This window comes from Mixophyes fleayi, chromosome 9, assembly GCF_038048845.1.
Source record: "Mixophyes fleayi isolate aMixFle1 chromosome 9, aMixFle1.hap1, whole genome shotgun sequence".
Lineage (NCBI taxonomy): Eukaryota > Metazoa > Chordata > Amphibia > Anura > Limnodynastidae > Mixophyes > Mixophyes fleayi.
This window is the reverse complement of record NC_134410.1, coordinates 114,788,155-114,815,275: the sequence shown is the minus strand read 5'-3', so window position 1 is coordinate 114,815,275 and position 27,121 is coordinate 114,788,155. Positions and strand designations below refer to the sequence as shown.

At 41.5% G+C, this 27,121-nt stretch overlaps 1 long non-coding RNA gene across 4 annotated transcripts in view; it reads left to right on the top strand.

Moving 5' to 3' along the window:
* Positions 1-27,121, top strand: part of LOC142101036 (uncharacterized) — a 201,232-nt gene that overhangs the window by 91,689 nt on the left and 82,422 nt on the right. The window contains exon 4 of one of the 4 annotated variants that reach the window (XR_012678953.1): positions 14,357-14,477. The exons of the other annotated variants lie outside the window; for them this stretch is intronic. This is a non-coding gene — a long non-coding RNA (uncharacterized LOC142101036). The remainder of the gene's footprint in view (positions 1-14,356; positions 14,478-27,121) is intronic. 4 annotated transcript variants of the gene reach the window in all.

The following is a 27,121-nucleotide window of genomic DNA, read 5'->3' as shown; positions in this document are numbered from 1 at the left end:
ACTTCTGCCTCACAGCACTGGAGTCATGAGTTCAATTCCTGACCATGGCCTTATCTGTGCAGAGTTTGTATGTGGGTTTCCTCCAAGTGCTTCGGTTTCCTTCCACATTCCAAAAACATACTGGTAGGTTAATTGGCTGCTATCAAATTGACCTTAATCTCTCTCTGTGTGTGTGTGTGTATGTTAGGACCATCGATCACATGTAAAATCGCTTAGCATAAAAAGTTGGTGGAAAATTCTGTAGTGTGTGCCTAGCTTAAGAATGTGGGATAGACTTTCATGGAAATATGTCAGCACTCAGACACATGAGCTGAGCAAAGTCTGACTAATTTTCTGATTAGCCAGAACTGTTCTGACATTTAAAAAAAAAAGGCAAGACCATAGAGTTTACTGCCTACAATGTATCACAGCATGCTGTTGGCTTTAGTACCACTTTAAATAAGTACAATATATTTACAAATCAGTTGTGATTCACACCACGATTAGGTATATATTTGTCTAAAATCAAAGTGAAGATAAGTCTGTACCAACAGCAAACATTGGTGCTCGGATGTCATTTCAGAATAACTAACCCTTGTTTCTAATTCCCCCGTTGTTTCTTTTAACAAGTAAGACAGGCAATATTGACAACATGCCCATCAGTGACACCACCAAAAAATATGGCTGAATTAAAAACTACTCAATCACAACGGCAGATCTGTACTGGTCAGCAGTCACGTTCGCTGAGGGATCAGAGCAGATCTTGCCTGGCTCATCAATTCGTTAAGCTGGGTACACACTGATGCATGGTGGCTCAGTGGTTAGCACTTCTGCCTTTTAGCAGTGGGGTCATGAGTTCAATTCCAACCATGGCCTTATCTGTGAGGAGTTTGTGTGTTCTCCCTGTGTTTGCGTGGGTTTCCTCTGGGTGCTCCAGTTTCCTCCCACACTCCAAAAACATACTGGTAGGTTAATTGGCTGCTATCAAATTGACCCTAGTCTGTCTATGTGTGTGTGTGTATGTTAGGGAATTTAGACTGTAAGCTCCAATGGGGCAGGGACTGATGTGAGTGAGTTCTCTGTACAGCGCTGCGGAATTAGTGGCGCTATATAAATAAATGGTAATAATAATAATTATTGGTCATATATTGCAGAGTGTGCATGCTCCCTCGATCATGTTTTATTGTACCAAAAACACATTGCATCTGTTGATTTGATTTTATAAACTTCCTAGTAAAAATCCCGAACATTGATGGAACAATGTCGAGCAGATGTAGTAGTGTGTACGCAGTAACGACCAGCAGCGTAAGAAGATCTCTGTAGAGTGTGTACAGTCACGATCTTTTCAGCAGATGGTTATGAGAGATGAAGATCACAGATATGAAGATAAATCGTGTATAGTGTGTATGCATGAATCGTTATGATTTATGATGAGCGGGCTCGGATTGCGATAATCCGAGCCCGCTCATCATAAATCATAACGATTCATGCATACACACTATACACGATTTATCTTCAGATCTGTGATCTTCATCTCTCATAACCATCTGCTGAAAAGTGCGGATCCGAGGGCGATCCGAGCACTGTTCGGGTATTTCCAGGGGGGAGAAACAGTGAAAACGAGGCTCTGACTCCAAATCCCGCCGTCGGATCTCGCGATACTCGGATTCTATAAATTCCCCGCTTGCCGCCGCCATCTTCAGTCGGGCATTGATCAGGGAAGCGGGAGGTTGGGTTTTTAGACTTAATCTGTTTTGGAGATAAGGAAAGGCGGCCTATTGATGTTGTAGAAAGGGGAAAAACTCTATTATCACTGAATGAGGCTACACAAACTAAAAACAAAGCGTGCAACAGGAGTTGCTGGAGTTTGATCCTGATAAAAGGGGTTGATATTTCTACCATATATAAAACACTTAACACCTTCATGACTGGAGGCTATCATTTACTTGCATATTGGAGTAAATGTATTTTCTCTTATGGGCATTAGATGTAGAACATGTAGACAAATAATTGGCACAAATATAATCTTCCTTTATTTTTTCCCTTGATATGTTCACTTGGGTTATCCCATGTATCTCTCAGGATGTCTCTACCATGGATGAGAATTTTTAGTGGTGCTGTGTCCTGTGCTCTGTCCTGCTGAGTCCATTGTTATAAAAAAATGATAAAAAAAATTATAAATAAATTATAAAAAAAGTATACAAAAAATTCTACTGCAATATCTAACTACGTTCACTGTTCCTGCAGTATAAAAAAAATACTACTGCAATATATAAATACGTTCACTGTTCCTGCAGTAAAAAGGAATTTCTACTGCAATATCTAACTACGTTCACTGTTCCTGCAGTAAAAAGGTATTTCTACTGCAATATCTAACTACGTTCACTGTTCCTGCAGTAAAAAGGAATTTCTACTGCAATATATAAATACGTTCACTGTTCCTGCAGTAAAAAGGAATTTCTACTGCAATATCTAACTACGTTCACTGTTCCTGCAGTAAAAAGGAATTTCTACTGAAATATCTAACTACGTTCACTGTACCTGCAGTAAAAAGGAATTTCTACTGCAATATCTAACTACGTTCACTGTACCTGCAGTAAAAAGGAATTTCTACTGCAATATCTAACTACGTTCACTGTTCCTGCAGTAAAAAGGAATTTCTACTGCAATATATAACTACGTTCACTGTTCCTACAGTCAAAAAAAAATTAGTACTGCAATATTTAACTACGTTCACTGTTCCTGCAGTCCAGAAAAATTAGTACTGCAATATTTAACTACGTTCACTGTTCCTGCAGTCAAAAATTGTTAAAGTGCGCATGTCCTATTTCAACAACATAATGGTGGGTGGGAGGTCCCAAGGACAATTCCATCTTGCACCTCTTTTTTTGGCATTATGTGCTCTTTGGGGCCTAGCTTTTGAAACTGCCATCCTGTCTGCCACTGCAGTGCCACTCCTAGATGGGCCACGTATTTGTGCCGCCCACTTGTGTCGCTTAGCTTAGACATCCAGCTACCTCGGTGCAACCTTTTGGCCTAAAAAAAATATTGTGAGGTGTGAGGTGTTCAGAATAGACTGGAAATGAGTGGAAATGAATGTTATTGAGGTTAATAATAGTGTAAGAGTGAAAAAAAAATTTAATATGTATTTTAGCACTTTTTATGCTTTTAAAAAAAAAACAGAACCCAAAACCCTAAATCAGAACCAAAACCTTGAGTGGGGTGTTTTGGCAAAACCAATCAGAACCCAAAACCTGAAGCTAATCAGAACCCAAAACCCAAAACACGAAAAGTGGCCGGTGCACACCCTTAGTTATGATCATCTGGCAGCACAGTGGCTCAGTGGTTAGCAATTCTGCCTCACAGCACTGGGGTCATGAGTTTGATTCCCAACTATGGCCTTATCTGTGTGGAGTTTGTATATTCTCCCCGTGTTTGCATGGGTTTCCTCTGGGTGCTCTGGTTTCCTCCCACACTCCAAAACCATACTGGTAGGTTAATTGGCTGCTATCAAATTAACCCTAGTCTGTCTGTGTGTGTGTATATTAGGGAATTTAGACTGTAAGCTTCAATGGGGCAGGGACTGATGTGAGTGAGTTCTCTGTACAGCGCTACAGAATTAGTGGCGTGTATATAAATAAATGATGATGATGATCATTGGGACTTTCAGTCGTTAGTAAAATCATTATCACATCTGAAGTAAAATCCACTAGTGTGTACCCAGCTTTACAGCTCCCATAAAGAAGGATCACAATCTCTCACCGCTCTCAATGAAGCCCCCCACTCAGTTTATTCATCCTGTTGTAACATACAAAAGAAACATCTCACAGTTTCCGTTACACACGGCGTGCCAATGAACTTGCAAGCAAAATGCATGCTGGCTTTTCTTAGAGACAGGCTCACTGCCAAAGAACAATAAACAATTACAAATGAATAAGAAAAGGTAGTGAAAGTTTGGTTGTTTTAACCTTAAATAAGGTTATGTATCCTATTTCCTTTGATAGGATAATCATTTTCACTTTCTTTTGTCTCTGTTAATGTGTTACAATAGAGCATGTAAAACAAAACAAAAAAATGTACTCATTCAAACTTTTGTTTCCAGAAAGTCTATTTCTGCAGATTAGACATCCACTGACTTCAAGGCTTCATTATCAGAGATAATAGCTGCAGTGTAGGCTGGTTTTCTGTGCTGGACATTCTGGTTAAGATACTGTTGGCTCTGGATTCTACATCATCATCATCATCACCATTTATTTATTTATTTATATTCCACCACTGATTCCACAGTGCTGTACAGAGAGCTCATTCACAGCAGTCCCTGCCCCATTGGAGCTTACAGTCTAAATTCCCTAACATACACACACAGACACTAGGTTAAATTTTTTGAAAGCAGCCAATTAACCTACTAGTAGGTTTTTGGAGTGTGGGAGGAAACCGGAGCACCCGGAGGAAACCCACGCAAACACAGGGAGAACATACAAACTCCACACAGATAAGGCCATGGTCAGGAATTGAACTCATGACCCCAGTGCTGTGAGGCAGAAGTGCTAACCACTGAGCCACCGTACTGCCAACATTATTTTTCCCTCCTGGCTTATGGGTTCAGGAGGTGGCCCACCCCAGGGTCCCTACATAATTGTCAGAGTGCTGCTGCTTCTCATAAACTAACTAAGCAAAAAGAGAATTATAAGATACATACAAGAGAAGAAAAATTATCAAATTTGGATCTTGATCCTGTCTGTGTGTGTGTGTGTGTCTATATTAGGGCATTAGACTGTAAGCTCCAATAGGGCAGGAACTGATGTGAACCAGTTCTCTGTACAGCGCTGCGGAATTAGTGGCGCTATATAAATAAATGATGATGATGAGGATGATAATTAGATCCCATATCTTGTTACAGTTTTCTAAATATTGGAAGTTATAGTTTTCTATAGTTATATTATTTCATTTACTTTGTGCCTCAAATGCAGCTAAATTTCACATCGGATGTCGAGGAGAATGGAAATTAATACATTTATACCCCATTCACACTGCCTAAAAGACCCGGGTTATTGCCGGGGGGAGCCCCGACGACCGGGGTCTAGTCTCAGTGTGAATGGGTCCCAGGGCATCTACCCGGGTCGGGTGACTGGGGAATTAGACCCGGGTCTTTTGGAGGGTTTTCAACCCGGGTCTCACCGAACACCATTGTAAAGTAAAAAAAAAAAAAATCACAAGAGGAGCCAATCAGAGCACCCCTTGTGATGTTGCCATGGAGACCCAGGCAGACCCATATTCAGTGTGAACACGTTCTACCTGGGTATTTGGCATGGTGGGTGGCACTGTCCTCCAGCAAAACCCTGGGTTTGTATACCTGAGATATTGCCGGGCTGGCAATCTGAAAGTGGTATAACTAACACTTTCCTATTCCAGTTTAAAACAAGATAAATCTATATTATCATAGGCAAACCGAGGGTTGGGGGGGGGGGGTTCCTAGTGCATGGAAACCCCCCCCCCCTCCAAGCCTGGGGCACTGTATAATTGAGGTGGCTGGACCCTGCTCCCACTTCACACAGCTCTGCTTGAAAAGGGAGAGTACCTAACAGTAGTGCACGCAGCATTGCCCATGTATATTATGGGGATAGGAATAGTTAGAGAGCAGCCAAGCACTGTCTAATATTATAGCCACGCCCCCATGCATGCTGGTCACGCCCACTGGTGGCGTGGTGTGGAAACTCCCCTCTACAAATCCTGTGTTTGCCCCTGATTGTGGCGCTATATAAATAACTGATGATGATATCTGTACATGTTAACTAATTGATCTGACTTCTTTTCTTACAACTTTGTATTTGTCAACTGACTGTAAATACGGTTACCAAGAAAGTGTAGGCAGCTGTAACGATAAGCATTCGTGCAATGATGAGTTTAGATTAGTAGGTAAGAGATAACTAAACGGAAGAGGAAGTGTGTTAATCTTTCTCAGTGTTCTGGTTTTCATGTTGCCTCTTATGCTTGATGCGTTTAAGTTAATATGTAAAGTCTGCTATGTGCATTTATGGGAAGAGCAAGTCGATGACTACAAAATAACAACTGGACATCAAATGGATTATTTTGAAGGCACTTGATGTCAGAAAAGCATCTAGGGAATAGTTACATTAGATCCACAGTTTTAAACTTACTTTGTTTCAGAAATTACTACAAGATACAAGTACACGATGTTCCACAGGTAATAATTCAAATGGTCATAGAAGATTAGCAAATTTTGCATTCACATTTATCACCTGTAGCGGGAACTGCGACAAATACTGTGTTTTATTTTTTTCAGTGTTCACTTTATTCACTATTAAATTGTGACCGCATTTCTGACAATATGTTCATAAGGGTTTGTAGGATTGGTTTCTATGCATTTTCCTGTTTTTTATTAAACGGTTTTAAAACAGTTGTTGCTTACACTAAGGTAATACAAAATATGTTGTTTTTAAAGTACTTTTCTAATATTGTGTTATCAGTAGGGGGTATAAGTCATTTTTCTCAAAGTTTATTTAAACGTTGGATCATCGTCAGCACGGACCATTCCGGCTAGGTATCCGCAAAAAGATGTGGCTACTGACAGGTCAGGATCGTTTGCAATTATGCAAACATGCTGTTATTGTACTCAGTCTGCATTTGCGCGTCTCCTCCCTTCCACGTTCTGTCTCCCCAGTGGTAAGGAGGCGCAAGATACTACAAACTCTCCATACACCCTTATGTGTAGGAGCGGATCTTGAATTGTATTGTACGGGGGGCGATTTAGTCCCCCTTTTTGATTGTTAAGACTGCCTGCGGCTGCACACTATGTGCAGGTCCGTTCGGTAGAGACAGGCACATAGGCAAACCGAGGGGGGGGGGGGTTTCCTAGTGCCTGGAAACCCCCCTCTAAGCCTGGGGCACTGTATAATTGAGGTGGCTGGACCCTGCTCCCGCTTCACACAGCTCTGCTTGAAAGGGGAGAGCTGCGTGCACCTAACAGTAGTGCAGACAGCATTGCCCATGTATATTATGGGGATAGGAAGAGTTGGAGAGCAGCCAATCACTGTCTAAAATTATAGCCACACCCCCATACATGCTGGTCACGCCCACTGGCGGCATGATGTGGAAACCCCCCTTTACGAATCCTGTGTTTGCCCCTGAGGCAGGGAGATTGTGCTTCCCGGCAGCTCTGATTGTGTTTGTGCCCCCCCTGGATCCGCTACTGCTTATGTGTATACTATTAATTGCGGGCATGCGCAGAGCAAATGCGTGTATGCCCAACTTACCATCATCCCTTATTTGCACTTACATGTGTTCCATATCGAATATTGAAGGGGACGTCCCTGAACGTGGTTTACTTCATCTTCATTGCCTGTTATTTTCCAGACATATACAAGTACAACTTCCTTATCTATATGCTCAATAATAAATCTATGTGGTGCTCTCCCAAGAGTGTCAGGAAAGACCATTTAAAAAAAAACAAAAAACTTGATTGAACATACCACCCCGGGCGCTTCTACAGACACTGGGCCTGATTCATTAAGGAGAGCAAAGCATAGAAAAGGAGTAACTTTGCCCCACGGCAAAACCATGTTGCATTGGAGGTGGAGGTAAATTTAAAATGTGATGGCAGATTTATAGTTGGGGTAGGGCATGTCCTAGATCAACTTTATATTTTAGTGTAAAAATAAAGCTGTCAAGTATTTGTGCCATTCATGAAAAAAACAGCCAATATTTTAATCATGTGCAAAATAATAAACTAATTTGCATTGTAACATGGTTTGTCCCGGAGAACATTTACTCTTTTTGTTTGCCTTAATGACTCGGGCCCACAGTCTACAAGAAGCTCTCTGGGACTTCTTCAGCCTTCCAATACCCTCCTCAGAACCACTGGGGCACTCTTCATACACTAATGCAGGAGGAAGAGCAATCTGATTAGTCAGTGATACTGTACCCAGTGGGAATGGAGGCACTGAGGAGGAAGACGACTGGTGTAGGGAGTAGGTCTAGGTATCAAACGATCCTCATGTCTATACGCTGGCTAATATTTTCATTGTTTTTAATAACACTTCCCTTGCTAACCCACATATGGCTGTCATTCTAATGTTGGAACCCACAAAGCCTACATTGGGTAACACAGAGGGCTGAATGTGTAGAAAGAAATGTTGGGAGAATGTTGTTGTATTTCTTGTTTATTTATAACATAATAAATGTAGCATGATTCCATGTGTGCTGCGCAGCAGTAAGTTTAGAATTCTGAACCATTTGAGCAAACATCCATTGGTGTCCTCAGTAGGTTGGAGCACAAAGCACGCTCAGAAACCAGCAAAATAGAATCAGTTGCCACAATACGGGAAGGAAGCGTTCCGTTACTTGCACTCTGCTGTGATTGGTTGGTATGTTAAACAGTGCATAGCAACCGATCTAACCAAATGCTAAAAGACAGTGGTAAGCAAGGCGGGGGACTACTTGGTAATTATTTTGGCTTAGGGGTGCCTTGAAAAAAAATTTGGATACCCTAAGGGGGGTATTCAATTGTCCGCGGGATCGAGCGCGTAAAAACTATTACTGTTAATACGGTAATCCCTCGCTGGATTTCAGCTCGCAGCTCCTCGAGCTGCGAGCTGAAATCCAGCAAGTAAATTACCATATTAACGGTTTTTCCGCACAGGATTACCGTAATAACGGACACCCCTGCCTTAGGGGATCGTTTGCTTTACATTCATGCTGCGACTTTCCCCTTCCACCACATCCCAAAGGTGCTTATTTGGGCTGAGATATGGTGACTGTGGAGGCCACTGGAGTACACTGAACCGATTGTCCTGTTCGTGGAAGCAGCTTGAGAGGACGTCTGCTTTGTGACATTATCCTGCTAGAAGGAGCCAGTAGAAAATGGGTAGACTGATGCACAGGGCCAGCAACAAACATGCAGCGGAAAATGAGATTGGTCAGAACAGGCAACATTTTTCCAATTTTCAACTGTCCAGTTTTGTTGAGCCCCTTCCCTCTGTAGCCTCATGTTCCTGTTCTTAGCAGACAGGAGTAGAACCCGGTGTGGTCTTCTGAAGCCCATCCACTCAGGGCCGGTGCTAGGGTCCATGGCGCCCTAGGCATTTTTACAAAATTGGCGCCCCCCCCCCCGCAAAAATCGGCAGCGCCCCCCCTCCCCCCCACGCAAAAATCGGTTCCCTCCTCCCCCCTCACCCCGTCTTTCCTTACCTTGTCTCACCACCCCCGCCTCTCTGCTCCGTCTCCTCCCCTCCACTCACTGACACTAGTGAGTGGAGGAGAGGAGACGGAGCAGAGAGGCGGCGGTGGTGAGCAATAGCCTCTTCCCCCCCTCCCCATGCATCTGAATGCTGTGCGGCGGCCGTGACAGGTATGGTCAGCGGACGCCGCACAGTTTTAAAGTCCTTTACCATCCTGTGGCGCCCTCAGAGCACTGCGCCCTAGGCAAGTGCCTAACCTTTCCTAATGGGAGCGCCGGGCTTGCATCCACTTCACGGTTTGACATTCTGTGCGTTCAGAGATGCTCTTCTGCATCCACTGCTGCATGCACGGTTAAGCTTAAACCAGTTTGGCCACTCTTCTCTGAACCTCTCATTAACGAGGCATTTTCGGTCACAGAACTGTCGCTCGCTGGATGTTTTGGAGTTTTTTGCACACCATTCTCTGCAAACTCTAGAGACTGTTGTGCATGAAAATACCAGGAGATCAGCAGCTTCTGAGATAATCAAACCACCCTGTCTGGCACCAACAATTATTCCAAGTCACATTTCTTCCTCATTCTGGGGTTTGGTCTTAACAACAACTGAGCCTCTTTACCATAACTGCATGCCTTTATGCATTAAGTAGCTGCCACATGATTGGCTGATTATATATATTCATTAACGAGCAGGTGTACATAATAAAGTGGCCAAAACGAGATGTTTTTATGCATTGTGCACACAAATTTTAAACGACCTCTATTGTACCTTTTCCACACCTGTGTTCCAAATAAAGCCGTCTTTTTTTAACATGCACACTACAGTACATATTAGCAAGTTCATTTGAAATTGTGTTTGGATTCATTAAAAAAATGAAATAGATTGTACACACAGGCCCTGCTATCACCACGGCAATACACATTAAAAAGAATCCCAGGAAACAAGTATGTATGCACCTATATCCACATTGTAAATGCTCAAGCCAAACAGGAAATTACACCTCTTCATTCCTCATAAAAAAAAAGTATAATGTGTGCTTTAGAAAAATCTCAAAATATCAAGCACTCTGACAGGTCCATAGCCCAATTTCTTTAGATAAATGGACTCAACTGCACTATTTGATCCTTCGCTGGGCTACCTGGTCTGATGTTGATGCAAACGCAGAAGGCTGCTATTACGGGCAGCAAAATAGATGTTTTGATCCCAGCTGACTGCTGGCCTCCGTATGTGTATCGGTTGCACGGTGATCTATCACTCATAAATTATCACCTTTAACCAGCAGTATAAACATAATATAGATTTTGAATTGTAATCTTTCATAGTGTCGTCCTCGGTTCAGTAATTGGAAAATAAAACCACAGACATGCAATAGACTATGCTGAGAAAATCTTTTTAAACTTGATAATAGAAGGGAATTAGGAGACACAAAAGCGGTAAATATTGATATAAAGGAATGTGCTGTGCATGGGTTATTCCTTTCTGGAGTCTTGCTATTAAAAATGCAGCCAATCAAATGGCCCAAACACAGACAAGAAAATCCTTTGCTGGAGATATTAATTAGGGATGCAATGTTAATTATATTCAGTATTATCTGTGCTAATAGTACAAACAACTGCAATCAATGTGCCCAATGTTAATACTGATACTGATGCTGTGTCCTGTGCATTCTTAAATCTACAATGTGTATGTAAATATTATTAATAATACCTTCCCAGCACCGATTATAGAAGACTGTCCAGCCGCCCGACAGTCAAAACATTTGTCCCGATTGTCATGAATGCACTGGGCGGGAGACACACACTCATGCTACTGGTGAATGTGGTAATACAGGGTGCTTTTTATGGATGGGCATGTGGGCTGCATAGTGGCTTAGTGGTTAGTACTTCTGCCTTACAGCACTGGGCTCATGAGTTCAATTCCCAACCATGGCCTTATCTGTGTGGAGTTTGTATGTTCTCCACGTGTTTGCGTGGGTTTCCTCCGGGTGCTCCGGTTTCCTCACACACTCCAAAAACATACTAGTAGGTTAATTGGCTGCTATCAAATTGACCCTGGTCTGTGTGTGTGCGTGTGTGTGTATGTTAGGGAATTTAGACTGTAAGCTCCAATGGGGCAGGGACTGATGTGAATGAGTTCTCTGTACAGCGCTGCGGAATTAGTGGCGCTATATAAATAACTGATGATGATGGGGTTGCTCTTGGTGAACGTGACAGGACCCATTTTGATGCGGTCATGTCCCTTTTATATGAGTGCGTTCTGGCACATCGTGAGGTAAGAGGCACTGTATAAATGACTTTGTTCTCTAACATTTGCCTCTACATCCTGGGAGATGAGTAAGTAAACTGCCAAACTAGCAACATCAGTATATGCCACATTATTATTTATTAGCTTCATTATTCCTGTAGTGTTTGAATGTTTGAGTAGATCGTTTTCATGGAAATGTTCACTTTGAGGAATTTCTTTATGGCAGCACCCGGACAACAGAGGCTTAGGGGGGATATAGTGCTGCCCAGTGGGCCTCCATAACTGTCAGTGAAGGGGCTCCGTGGCGATGTATCTCTGCTCATTTATCCTCACACCACATATAGGGATGCAGGAAAAGGACCGAAGATTCCTTACCAGCGGTACAGACTGACATGGTGGTGATGTCCGCCAGCACATTGCCTACAACTTAATTCCTCCCTTTTTGAGAACTTTTTGGAAGTTGGTATATATACTAATCATTTGCCACTTTAAAGTAGATCTAAAAACTACACAGGAAAGGTGGACGGTATTTCATTAAAGCTTTTTTACATTCCATTAAAAACACAAATTCAGTTCTTTAATTCCTACTATTTGCCGACTGCAGTTAACGCCACAAATTCCAATATTCGCCTAGAAAGACATAAAAAAGTAATCGTGAAATAGCCGTGCACTTTTAGTGAAAGTGAATAAAAAATAGAACCGATTATTTGTATGGTGTAGTTCGCACCAGTAAACTACACCACACTCAGTGCTGCCCCTTCTTTTTGAAGACCTCTGCAATTCGCCCTGGTATGCTGTCAATCAAATTCTGGGGCACATACTGACACGCACAGAGGGGGCGGGGACAGTCATTGAGGTGGATAGGTCCCGCCCCTCCCTGCCGGGAGGTCATGTGATGTGAGTGATCTGTATTGCTGATTGTAATTAGCTGCTTTGGATGTGCATAGCCTGGCTGTGACACATCTAATATACACTGGAGGGAGATGTGCAGCGTGCATATAGTACCCATGTCACCTGACCTAATGCTGTAACTCTGTGTGGGAGACTGGTAGCTTGTAAATGCTGTTTACTTGGAGAATTGCTAAAATGCCCTGCTGAATGCAATGCCATAGCCTTTGTAGCAAATACAATAATCACATAGGTTGTGCTGCTGTTTTAATAAGTCCTGGTAAATGCATAGCCCTATGCAAAAACAATTATAGCTGTGTAGGTGTTTGTGTGAAATATATGTAAGTGTGTAGATGTAGTAGTATGTGTATATCATGTAGCCCCCTAAATATGATTGTGGGTGCTTTCGTTCCCCCCCCCCCCTCCCCGCTTCCTATATAATGAAAAATTCCATACATACAGGTGTTCAGCAGCAGCACAAATATTGTGGTGCTGAAGCTCATATACAGCGCTTACTACTTTTATCAGCCATATGTCCCACTTTGTTCTGCTGGAATAGCTAGTGTCTGATTTTTAAGCATTACTTTGTGTCCGACTGGGTTATAATGGGCATAGTAATAGTATTTCCTTCACTACAGTGATTATCTCCATGTAGAAGACATTTAAGGCACACACCTGCTGGTATTTTTTAAATGTATTTATAAAATGTATTTAATAACAGTTATACATATATCATTTACATATTCCACAGCGCTTTACAGAGAATAATCCTTCACATTAGTCTCTGCTCCAGTGGAGCTTACAATCTATATTTCCTACCCCATAGAGACACACACTAGGGTTAATGTCGGCAGACACCAGTATGTCTTTGGGGTGCTGGAGGAACAAACTCCACAGAGGCCCTGATTGGAATTTTGACCCATGACCACCGTGCTGTGAGATAGCAATGCTAACCACTGTGCTGTCCTAAAATGCATGTGAACAGGTCTGTCTGACAATAGGAATCAATGGTTCTAGAGTTACCATAAACATTTGGATTTTCATTAGGGTTGCAGTTGTGTTTATTCGAACGCTGCTTGATCCGTTACCATGCGCTTGCTGCGTTTCGAGTCCACGGAAAGCATAAAAATGCATGTTTCATGTGAATTTCTACTAGTGTTAAAAAAAAAATGCATCTAAAACCTCACTTGGTTAGAGTCCACAGGGCAGCCAAGTTCCCTCTTATTTTTTGACAGATCAAAAAAAGCAAGAAGGAATACCAACAGGTAACCTTTGTGACTTTTTAGAATTTTTCTTTTCATAGCTCCACCATCTTCTGCGGCGCTGCTGCACAATAGCGTTTGGAGCTCTCTAGGTTTCCACAAAGCGTGTACCCACGGCACATGCATGTAGAATATCTGACAATAGGGGGTACGGTGACACTAGTAAAATATGGTTTATAATGACATAACTGCCATAGCATTGAAAATGTTCATAAAACGCATGTAAGTAATGCCAATGAGGTCCTATCACCGACCAGGCTGTGAGAGGCTCCTGGTAGCAAGAGCTTACAGTTTGATGTAGATGTGGGAAATGAAACATAGACCACAAGTGTTAGGTTTGTATAGTGTACCTGTCACAGGTAACAATCCTGGATGAGGGGTGTATGGATTGGCCATCCGGTTAGTTTCAGTAGAATTGCAGAAATGAAGTGAGGATGTGTCAAGAGCAAAGAGGGGAAGAGGACATAGGTGCTCTTAATCGACTGTTCACTCATTTAAAGTAAATGAAAATTGCATAATTATTCCGCAGCTGACAGAATGCTCACTTTGAAAGCCTCCAAATTGCGTGCCACAATTTCTGCGTTACCCAGACTGTTGGTAAGTGCACTGTGGGCTAGATTTACTAAGCTGCGGGTTTGAAAAAGTGGGGATGTTGCCTGTAGCAACCAATCAGATGCTAAAAATTAATATTGCCCTATACTGGTAGTTAAACTGAGTTGTTTCAAAATAGTTACATTTCACCACCACTGAGACACTCATTTTTGTTTTTTGGCCCCTTCATCCGAACAGGTTTATCCAGTCAACAGTACCTGTAAAAAGTGCAGAATAAGTGGCACCTTTGTCAACTGGTTAGAAGCAGTGTTCCCTCTAAACTGCTCTGCGAGTGAATGATTTAACAGCTTAATCTAATGTGAGTATCTGCTATTCAGGGCAACTAAGAGCAATGGATCTCTCTTTAGACTTATTCTCAAGTTGTTTGGCTTTGAAGGAACAATGTATGAGACCCAAGTCTTTGTGTTAATTAGGGGGAGAGTTTTGATGTATCTGCATAATGTCCTGCTAAAGTTTGGTGACTAGGACACAAGAAATCCCTGAGTAGGCTAAAGTCACAAGGAACTGACCCTGAGGTTCAAACCAAGTCTCTCTGTCAACGCATGTATCGTGCCCACAACGTTAACCACTGAGCTATTGCTTCCCGATATGATTGGCTTACTGTCAGTTGTATCTGCAATGCCCACATTTAAGGAACATTATACTGAAACACGACTTAAATGAACCAGCTGGGTGTATGCATTTTCTTTCATATAGAAATATTACATATGTCAGTCGTGTGGAACCAGAATCACACATGCATTTGTGTTACGTCTGTGATGTGTTCTGCCTGCAATCGGCAGGACTCCGCTCTCCTGCAATGTGGAAGCAAAGAGACCCTAAAGGGTATATTTACTAAACTGCGGGTTTGAAAAAGTGGAGATGTTGCCTATAGCAACCAATCAGATTCTAGCTGTCATTTTGTAGAGTGCACTAAATAAATGACAGTTAGAACCTGATTGGTTGCTATAGGCAACATCTCCACTTTTTCAAACCCGCCGTTTAGTAAATCTAGCCCTAAGTCTGACTGCAGCAATTCAGTGCACACTAGTGATGTCATTTTTACAAATTCTCTTTCTAATCTGTATGTTAAAGAGTTTGTCTGTGTCCCTCTACCCTATTCTTCCGCTGCAGATATCTCCGATACCAGCTACCGTCCCAGCCTCTTCAGTCGCAAATCCAGTCACCATAGATGTCTACGGGGACTGCGATTTTGCTCTATATATCAAGCTCTGAAATCAGAAGCTAGATGGTGTTAGCTGTTATAACCTATGGGGAGAGCATTGCAGGAGAGGGACCTTCCCCTACAGGCTTCGTGCTCTCCACATTGCAAATTCAGCCATGTCCTAGAAACCTGTAAGTAAAGGGATTGCAATTGCGATAACTTTACTATAGATTACTCGCTGGGACAGGCTCCTGTCTGGGCCGCTGACCCAGCTAATCAGTTTTAATAAATTGCCATATTAATTCACTTGTAATCATAGCAATAGGAAATTAAAATGATCTTGAGCAGGTTGTTTTTGATCATAAATAGGCCACGTAGTATCTAAAGGGCTTTGACAAAAACTGGGTTGCTAAACCTGAGGTCCATGGACTCCCATGGCTTTCTGGTGCCCCCCCCCCCCCCCCATACATACACCTTTTCGGACAATCTCAAATTACATGATAATAATAAATAGTATTTGTCCTGCAAACACACAGTTGTAATAACACAATGCAGCCCTGTTCATGCCCCGGACATATCTGGACAACGCTGCCATAAGTAGATTTTTTCTGATAATATGCCAGCTTCCCTGTAGACGTATATATGGTTTTATTTTTTATTGTTGCAAAGAATATGACTTCTAGATAGCGTTGTACTCCAATTAACCATGTAAGTCGTGAGAAAAGTTTGTCTATTTTTCCTTTTATGATTCAAAACACATTAATGCTTGAAAAATGGAAGGCAATTTTAATGTAATGGGGACAAACTTAGGGGGTAAATTACTAAAGCATAGAACTTTTGACAGCTGCGCAGACCCGCGGTCTTCTGCCACGGTCGATCTGAAAAACATAACAAAAACAAACAAAAGAAACCAAGCCCCATGATTGGTCAGAATTGCAGAGATGTCACAAACCACGTTCTATAGTAAATTGCCCACAAAGTGCATGCAAAACAGAACAATGACATTAACTTAGGCACTCTTGCTGAAAATATCCAGATAATACAATATAACAGAGAAGCTGCTCTCTATACAATAGGGAACACGTTTATAGGGTGATTCCGTTCACCAGCAGCGCAGTTTACGAAGCGGGACCTGCCCTTATGTATATGAATCTTTTTCTATCTTTAGATTTTAATAACTGGCCCAGAGGAACCACATAAAGCACACTCTCGATCCCAAGACTATTCGCTATAGCCAATTATTTGATTTAGAAAAGAATCTCATTTATCACTTTGAAACCAACACACAGTATCTTTCCCCATTAGTTTTGCAGCAAAAGAACAAAACGTTAGACTAGAGATGGCTAAACGGGCATGAAGTTATTGCGATCCGAGAACACATGTATTCTAGGCATATGGTGAATTTGTCTAGTATTGCCTAAATGACATATGAATTTCAGTGCAATTCCATTTCTATAATTTATGAAACCAAGCCACTGTCTCTTGTACAATGTAGCCCATCATCCTGCAGTTCGTCACCCCCCAGGCTTGCTTTACCCAGGAACTGTCAGATGTGAAGTCATGTTTAGTGCCTACTGCGGAAAATATATCTCTTGTCATGTTGTTTTTCGATTAAAAATGAAGGGGTGGGGGGGCGACACAGATTTTAAAGTAAAAATGTTTTTACTTGTCGGATAACAATATTGTGCCTGTGGCGTTGTGTGTGGTAAGAGGATATCTGCACTCATAGTGTCATAATGTACTGAAACAATGGGGATTGTTTCATAACAAAGTGTGACTGTGTAGTAACCGATAGCAACCAACCTGGCACTTGTAGATGGGTTGTAGCTAATTGCTGATTGTTTGCCATTGGTTACTATAGGTTTGCAAATACCCTCCAGTGCTGTGTGTCTTATTTTTCAGATGAATAATGTTAAATTAAACTATTTTAATGTTCTAATAAGGTGGGATGAGACCCTTTAAAAAACTTTCCAGGACTGACCCAGATTCTGCAGCTCCACCAACGCAATAGTTAAACAGTGTGCACTAAAGTCAGGTGCTCGCCATATGATGCAGATGTTTTGTGCAGTTACTTTTGACAATAATTCAGTTCTGGTTTGGAGGATGGCATGTATATATATATATATATATATATATATATATATATATATATATATATATTGTAACAAAGGGAGGCATTTTTCTGACAAGAGGCAGAGAAAGTATACAAACAGAATAAAACATTGGCACAGTTATGTACCTAGGTTGAGATTAAACCAAGTAAAAACGTATGTGTAGTTTAAAGTTTGTTAACTTACATGATTTCCTCTCAGCAAACAGACAGGGTGTGTCTGGCCAAACAGAGCCACTGATGGGTGTTTTCTTTTAAAGAGAAGGTGGGTGTGTCACCTGTCCATCAAGCTAAGGCTGGGGGAGGAGTAACATGTATAAAAGATTGTTTGTGCCATTTGTTCAGGGAGATCAACGCTGGGGAAGCTGGCTGGTCTTGAGAGAGCAGAGCTATGTCTAGCTAGCGTTTAGGGTCTCCAAGAAATGCTGTGAAATCTGTACGGTGTCAAAACATTTACCATCCTAACAATAAAACTACATAAAAGGAAGAAGTTGTTTGCGTGTGCTTCTGCAGTAGCGGGCTTTTGCCACAATATATATATATATATATATATATATATATATATATATATAGCGTTTTGTTTTATGGTTTCTTCCAAAAAAATGGCCAATTATCGTTTTCCTGTTTTTCAGATGTTTTGTTCAGAGTTTGTTGGGGTAAATTTTGCATCCTCCCCCCCAAAAAAAGCATTTAGTGTCGCTTGGATACACAGAAAAATGTTATGATCGTTACTAAGGGTTTGTGTATTTTTTAGGGGAAACGCTAGTTTGATACTTCCATAGCTTTCTACAGCTTGTGTGTGTGACCGACATTCACTTCACCGGAACTGGACTTCAGCAACATTTTTACCTGCTAGGCGAAAACACTACATGTAGCCTTTGTGAGATACTTTGGAAACAGTCAATGTTCCAGTGAGGGGCAGATCCCACAGACTGTAGGACAGCACGGGGGCTCAGTGGTTGGCACTTCTGCCTCACAGCACTGGGGTCATGAGTTCAATTCCCAACCATGGCCTTATCTGTGTGGAGTTTGTATGTTCTCCCCGTGTGCGTGGGTTTCCTCCCACACTCCAAAAACATACTGGTAGGTTAAATAAAATAGATATAGGAATGTTTCAGCGCTGTTGGCTGCAGTCACATAGGTGGATATAAATAGGCTTATCTTCCTAACAACATATATAAATAGTGATAAATAAAGAGAATACTTATATTTTGGAGGTAGATGTGTGAGTCACTTTGTTCAGATCTTTCCTCCAATTTGTGATGACATAGCATAAAAAATACAAAAACACAACATAGTGTGATACAGTAACAACAAGTGACGTTGTGTAGTGAATGTGAGATTGGCTTCAATCCAATGTTCTCTTCTTATGTGAATCCACTCACCAAATACAAGATATAAACGTGCCTTAATTAGTTATATCATATGGTGTCTTCACCCAACTTCTTATGTGATAACACTTTACAAGATGGAAAAAGATAGTAGCTGGGTTCAAATTTCTTTAAAGTCCTCCATTTAGATAATCAGGATCTTTCTCTCAGATAAATATTTTCCATATTTTAAATATGAAAAAGAAAAAGAAACGGATCTAGTGTGATACCGTTTAACTCCCCAAAAAATTTATTGCACTTACATAGCATAAAAATTTAAATAACATGTAAAAAACAGCACATAAAAGCTGGACCATAGGATTATGAGGGTCTCTACCAGATACAGGTGGATAAACAGCTTGTAATCAATATCAATATCCCTGGGGTCCACTTTGCTGGTTGTTCTCGAACGCGTTTCAACCTCTCAATTTAGGTCCTTGAGAAAGACCTAAATTGAGAGGTTGAAACGCGTTGGTAAAATAGGGCTACTGGACCTGAAATTTATGAGGACCCCACTTATTGTGGGATATTGATATTGATATTGATTACAAGCTGTTTATCCACCTGTATCTGGTAGGGACCCTCATAATCCTATGGTCCAGCTTTTATGTGCTATTTTTTACATGTTATTTTAATTTTTTATGCTATGTAAGTGCAATAAATTTTTGGGGAGTTAAACGGTATCACACTAGATACGTTTATTTTTCTTTTTCATATTTAAAATATGGAAAATATTTATCTGAGAGAAAGATCCGGATTATCTAAATGGAGGACTTTAAAGAAATTTGAACCCAGCTACTATCTTTTTCCATCTTGTAAGTGTTATCACATAAGAAGTTGGGTGCAGACACCATATGATATAACTAATTAAGGCACGTTTATATCTTGCATTTGGTGAGTGGATTCACATAAGAAGAGAACATTGGATTGAAGCCAATCTCACATTCACTACACAACGTCACTTGTTGTTACTGTATCACACTATGTTGTGTTTTTGTATTTTTTATGCTATGTCATCACAAATTGGAGGAAAGAGCTGAACAAAGTGACTCACACATCTACCTCCAAAATATAAGTATTCTCTTTATTTATCACTATTTATATATGTTGTTAAGAAGATAAGATTAGCCTATTTATATCCACCTATGTGACTGCAGCCAACAGCACTGAAACATTCCTATATCTATTTTATTTATTGTATTCGACATTGGGAATATTGTGTGATTCCTATAGGTGTGTTTAGCAGCAGTGGGGTAGTAGCGTAATCTACCTCTTCTTACATAATACTTTATTATACTAGTAGGTTAATTGGCTGCTTACAAATTGACCCTAGTCTCTCTCTCTCTCTGTCTGTCTCTGTCTGTCTGTGTGTATGTATGTTAGGGGATTTAGACTGTAAGCCCCAATGGGGCAGGGACTGATGTGAGTGAGTTCTCTGTACAGCGCTGCGGAATTAGTGGCGCTATATAAATAAATGGTGATGATTGTGTGTGTGTGTGTGTGTGTGTGTGTGTTACTGTGCTCTACCTCTACCTCTATGGTGCCCCTGTGACCTCCAGCTACTTCACGTTGCCCCTCACTGCTTTAGAGGCTCCAATTAAACACAGTTTTAAAAAATCCTTTTACTGAGTTGATATGATGTCCATTCACAGAAAATAAATATATGTATGATATCAGTAAGCTGTTTACACTTTAACATTATAGACCTTACTCCAGGACCACTTTTCATCCTATCCATATGAACTAAATCATACTCTAAATCATTCTCTTTCTGATTGGTTAGCGCTTCTTTCTACTGATATATTCGTGATCCAGAAAAACATGGTGATGTCACCAGCACCCAGTGCATGCTGGGATTTACATGCAAACCTCTCTAGCAGGGCATGGTAAACTGACCAGTTTAGGTTATCAGTAGTTGCCTGAAAGCAAGTCATATCTATTGCAGGCTGGAACTGGTAATTTAATCCTTTAGAAGATGATGGCTTCTTTGATGTTAGATGCTTCCTGGTAATCTCTTATTCAGTCACAACCCTAGACCCATGTATGCCACAGGCTTCTTTTCATTTTGTAATTAAGTCATTTTTTTGTCTTCTCTCAGTGGTCAACCCCAGCTCCTCAAACATTTTACATACTCCGTCCTCCTTTAGTCATTCACAATTCTCACTGTTGCTTCACAGATGGACACTGTCTTTACATATTTGAAATTTCTTCTTCCCCGTGTCTACCTTTCCCAAGTCGTAGTATTTGACTATAGACGGACCAACGATACATTTCTGGAATTGGCCTCTCTTTCCTCTGTGATGTCACTGGTTGCTAATGAACTGCTTGGCTGCAGTCTAATAAAAATTGTCTCAGGCCCCATATAGCCTTAAAATTCCATAATTATAAATGAGACCAATGACCACCTTACAGTTAGATAGCATATGGTGGCACAGTGGTTGGCATCGCTTCTCAGCCCTTTAGCTAAGATTAAGTTTTTTAGTATCTGTTCTTGAAGGGTCTAGTCCCCCTTTCCATTACAAGAAGCTACCTTGGTCCTCTGGCGTAGGGGCCATCAGCAGTGAAAGCCCGGATATGCATCCCTGGGATGCCAGCAAATCACAGTGCTTTGATGGAACCATGGGTGAATGCGTGGAATTCTGAACTTCCTTCAGTAACTACTGGGTGCATGACTTGGGTCCCACTGAAGAGGGACATTCCTTCTCCAGTTCAGATCTCTGATGCAGAGATTGGTCTGTACAGAGGTCTGCACCCAGCACGGACCAGAGAAGTTGTAGAAATGAATTTTGCTCATGAATGTTTTAAATGAAGCTTCAGTGTCCTTCGAGTGAGAATCATAATCATCAGCATTTATTTATACAGCGCCACCAATTCCGCAGTGCTGTAAAGAGAATTTTTGTCACTCGCATCCAGGGCCGGATTAACCCGAGGTCTAACTGGGCTATAGCCCAGGGGCCTCGGGCATCCAGGGGGCCCTTCAAAGTCCTCAGCAGCATTATTGATCGGTCCGGGGGCAGGGGTGCCCCCAGCCCGATCACTGTCACTGTAGTCCTCCGTCCCCGGCGCTCAATAATCTGCTTACTGAGGAGATCTCGCGAGTGAACTCTCGCGAGATCTCCTCAGTAAGGAGCTTACAGCGCGCCGGGGACGGAGGACTACAGTGACAGGTAAGCACTTGGGGGGGGGCCCTCACAGGGTACGGGGGGGGCGGCGGGTGGCTCATATTGGGGGCCTCACGGGGGAATGGAGGCGCCCTTAGCCCAGGGGCCTCCATTCCCTTAATCCGGCCCTGCTCGCATCAGTCCCTATAATACACACACAGACTAGGGTCAATTTGTTGGCATCCAATTAACCTAGTATTATGTTTTTGGAGTGTGGGATGAAACTGGAGGAAACACGCAAAAACGGGGAGAACATACAAACTCCACACAGATAAGGCCATGGTCGGGAATTGAACTCATGACCCCAGTGCTATGAGGGAGCAGTGCTAACCACTCTGGGAATCGGGTCAGGGGCTCTGTCCTTATGATCGAGGGGAGATAGTGTGGCCACTTTGAACCTTCTGAGGCCCCTCCATTTTTTTTTGTTTTATATTTTGGGCCCGAAAACAAAACTCTCCAATCCCTGAGCTTTTTAAAATACGTTGATGGAATCTTGAGTTTGACTCCACCCAGGGTGCTATATGTATGGAGTTTGTATGTTCTTCCCTCGTTCGCTGGGTTTCCTTTTGTATTATTGCCTGAAGTTTTACATTGAAATGACCATGTCATTCTTGTCTTTAAAGTTGCAGATGACTAAAACAAGCCAGAAACATATATATAATTTTTTTTTTCTCCGAGTATTAAACTTTTACGTTTGTTACTAGTCTCATAAAAACAAACCAATCTACTAAAACTACAAAAATATAATTTGCAGCTTTATGTTGATGCCTTGCTTGCCGGTTGGTGCATGGAAAAAAGTATAGACCCTTCCAGCTGCAGGCTTCACACAGGTCTTCTGCAAGCATTGGTACAATGAGCACAGAGAACCACTCCTCCCCCTCCCTTTGTTCTTCGCTCTGCAGGCTCAAGCATGTAGAGAGACTGAACGTTGACAAGGGAGTGGCCTCACATTGCTGAATCTGCCTGTGAAATAGAAGCTTAGGGCAGTTGGAGTCTTTACATTTGTTCAGCACAAGCCAACTAGACAGCTTAGACTGTCTGTGAAAGCAGAAAGAAGCCTTTACTACACCTCTCAACCCTCTCCCCGGTATATACCGTGATAAAGGCTGCAAACATGGCTGAAGAGTGAAGGAGCATTAAATATAAAACACAAATGGCTTCATATAAAAGATCTGCCTATCACAGAAATGTTTCAGGAGCTTATCAGAACCAGATCAGTTTCGCATATGCTCTGTTCATCGGGGAAGCCTTTTTCATGTACACACCTGACTTCCTATTTGTAGTTGAGAACAATTCAGGGAGGATTGTAGGAGCTAAATATGTTATTGATTCAGGGTAATAGCTTGTAGTGATGTAGATGACAGGATTACATTAATTATAAGTATCTCCATCATGGTACGTGACCCTTAATATGCATTTGTTTGAATATTATAATATGCCTATTCACATAGGATCAACTTTTTGTGTATTCACTGGTTTATTTAAGTCAAACAGATATTGTAGTTACATCATTTGTACAATCTATTCGTTTTTTAGCCCAGTCTCCCTGTGACAGTCTCTTTCAGGGCTTGTTCATAATTCTATATGCCGTATAGTGTATTATATGTGGATAAGGGCTGTTCTGAACCTTCAGATGAAAGCACAGTGAACGGACCTTAGAATGGACAGCACAGTGGCTCAGTGGTTAGCACTTCTGCCTCACAGCATTGGGGCCGTGAGTTCGATTCCCGACCTAGGGCCTGATTCATTCAGGATCTTAACTTGAGAAACTTCTTATTTCAGTCTCCTGGACAAAACCATGTTATAATGCAAGGGGTGCAAATTAGTATTCTGTTTTGCACATAAGTTAAATACTGACTGTTTTTTCATGTAGCACACAAATATCAACTTTAAATTTCAGTATACAAATAAGCTATCAAGTATTTGTGTGCTACATGAAAAAACAGTCAGTATTTAACTTATGTGCAAAACAAAATACTAATTTGCACTATAAATAAAAATTAATAATAATAATAAATACTAGTTTCAGTAGCAGCATCATTTTGATGAAAGCAATGAGACCCAACCATGAGACTTCACGGATTCCCCAAGCTTTAGTTAGAGCGGAGAATTGTGGAAGCAGGAGCAAATAGTTACATTGAAGTATTTGAATCCCCGGGTAGCGCCAGGATTTTGTCAGGCGCATTTGAATTTTTCTTTTAAGCAGATGAGTTGCTTGTTGTCGATGTTTGTGGGGACGGCCTCAGTTTTTGTAGCATTGAGTTTATACAACAAGGCTCTTCCATACTCATCCAGAATAGAATGTAAAGTGTGTAGGGAAGCCTCATGGGTGTTTATAATACAAAGTACATCCTCCACAAACAGACATAGTTTATTATGTGTATCGCCTACTGTAGGACCACTTACCTCAGTATTGTTTGGGCAGCACGGTGGCTTAGTGGTTAGCACTTCTGCCTCACAGCACTGGGGTCATGAGTTTGATTCCCGACCATGGTCTTATCTGTGTGAAGTTTGTATGTTCTCCCCGTGTTTGCGTGGGTTTCCTCCAGGTGCTCTGGTTTCCTCCCACACTCCAAAAACATGCTAGTAGGTTAATTGGCTGCTATCAAATTGACCCTAGTCTGTGTGTCTGTTTGTGTGTTAGGGAATTTAGACTGTAAGCTCCAATGGGGCAGGGACTGATGTGAGTGAGTTCTCTGTACAGCGTTGCAGAATTAGTGGTGCTATATAAATTGATGATGATGATGATTGTTTCAGCTTGCGGTTCAATGTCAAGCATATGTATTAGAGGGGACACTGATGTGTGCCATTAAATACCGTAAATCTATAAGAGAGAAAACCGCTGCAAAAACCCTATCAAGCTGCGAGTTTCCGGCAGGTTTGAAAAGTGGAGATGTTGCCTATAGTAACCAATCAGATTCTAGTTATCATTTATTTAGTACATTTTGCAAAATAACTAGAATCTAATTGGTTGCTATAGGCAACATCTCCACTTTTTAAACCTGCCGGAACTCTCAGCTTAATACATATACCCTATGGTATCATCTGACTAGCATGGAGCCCACCTGCTCTGGGTAACTAGATTACAAATAACCAAGCTAAGTTTGTTTGCAGTGAGTTTAGCAAATATTTTATGGTTAGAGTTCAGTAATGCGATTGGTCTGTAATTTTTGCATAGGCTTGTGTTTTTCGGTTTAGGAATAATTATAATTTGGGATTCCGGCTTCTCTGAATAGCTCCCCCTCTAAGAGCTTATATTAAGTTAGTTAAAATTGATTCTATATCTGATTGGAAAGTGGCATAAAAGTTATTTGAGCTGGTGGGAGTACACTAGCATTAAACTATTTGCATCTGAAATCTGGGGAAGACGGGGCAGACCCAGAGGGTCCTTAATTCTGGTTACAACACTTATCAATATGGACGATATATCAATGGCTGATTGCCACTCGGCACAGCTATCTGGCTAACATGTCTAGAACTTAAAGATTTTCCTTCATTTCTGCTGATTGAGCTTCTATTTAGGCACTCAGACCATAACTTGATTCCCTCAAAAGAGAAGCCCAGACCCTCACCTTTTTTTGCCCTTGCATCGGGAGGGAAAGAGTCCTGGGGGTACATGTATTAAAATTGCAATTTTTGCAAATCCCCGATAACCGGCGACTTTGCATGGTACATTTAAAGCGGCAATAGTTTTAAAGGCAAGTTTTGCCTTTAAAGCTATTGACACTTTAAATTTACCATGCAAAGTCGCCGGATATTGGCAGTTTGCAAAAATTGATACTTGATACGTTTACTCCCTGGAGTTTATTCTTGTAGAGAGCACACTATACAACTACCCTTTTTAAAACACTGCTCAGCATTTAATATCAATTCATCCAGTCACTGCTGACTTTGGTCTAGAGAAGACTAGATAATCTTGCTCTAAATCCCCCCCCCCCACCATTTATTCTTGACCCTGATCACCTACCCCACCTTTTTGTGTTAATGTTACCTCTTTCATGTTTGAAAATTAAAATCTTTTGTATTGATGTACCGATTTAAAAAATGAGGATTACCCAGGCCTGTAGGTCTACATGTCTTATTGTGGTTCATGTTTGTTCAATGAAGATCAAACAAAAGAAAGTTACTTGAGTTGCCGTCGGGGGGCCGATGCTTTGTCTTTAAGTAAAGATTGGATGGTGGTTACTTTGTTTCAGGCCAGGGGATGTTTAGGGACTCTAGAGAGACGGGGTCCAGAATAGGGGCTTTAACAGAATTACTATATGGTATTCTATGGCTGAATGATGCGAGGGTAATTTTTCCACTTATAAAGTTTGGAACAATAAGAGTTTAATAAATCGTCTATATCAAGGAGGTTGGAAAGTTTACATCCAGCTGGGTTAGTCAAGTTTCATATTCTATTTCTTGCTTGTTGTTTACTCACTAATACCTTGTTGGTCCCGCTGCCTAGGGCATTTCATTTTTGGCAGAGACATGTCAGTGCTGTCTTAGTATTTTGGATTCAAGGTCTTTTTGTATCTGTATATTTTTTCTCTCGATTCTAGCAGCAGTTTGGAGAGCGATCCCCCTCATAGCAGTCTCGAATGTAGATTTGTCCACGAGAGGTTTAGTTTGTGAATAAGAATTCTGAGCCTCTTGAAAAGTCGTCATCATCATTTATTCATATAGCGCCACTAATTCCGCAGCGCTGTACAGAGAACTCACTCACATCAGTCCCTGCCCCATTGGAGCTTACAGTATAAATTCTCTAACATACACAGAGAGAGAGAGAGAGAGAGAGAGAGAGAGAGAGACTAAGGTCAATTTGATAGCAGCCAATTAACCTACTAGTGTTTTTGGAGTGTGGGAGGAAACCGGAGCACCCGGAGGAAACCCACGCAAACACGGGGAGAACATACAAACTCCACACAGGTATAGTCGGGAAATGAACCCATGACCCCAGTGCTGTGAGGCAGAAGTGCTAACCACTAAGCCACCATGCTTCTTGGCTTTGTGTTGAAGCTAGGATGTGGTTGGCTAGCCTCCACGGATGGTTACGGGTCTTGACATAGCTGATCCATTGCCAGTGTAAAGGACCATGACCCGTCCACATTATAGATAATATGGAGATAGTGTTAGTGTGTTGGAGGATTAATTTGTCTGTAAGGAGGAAGTCAA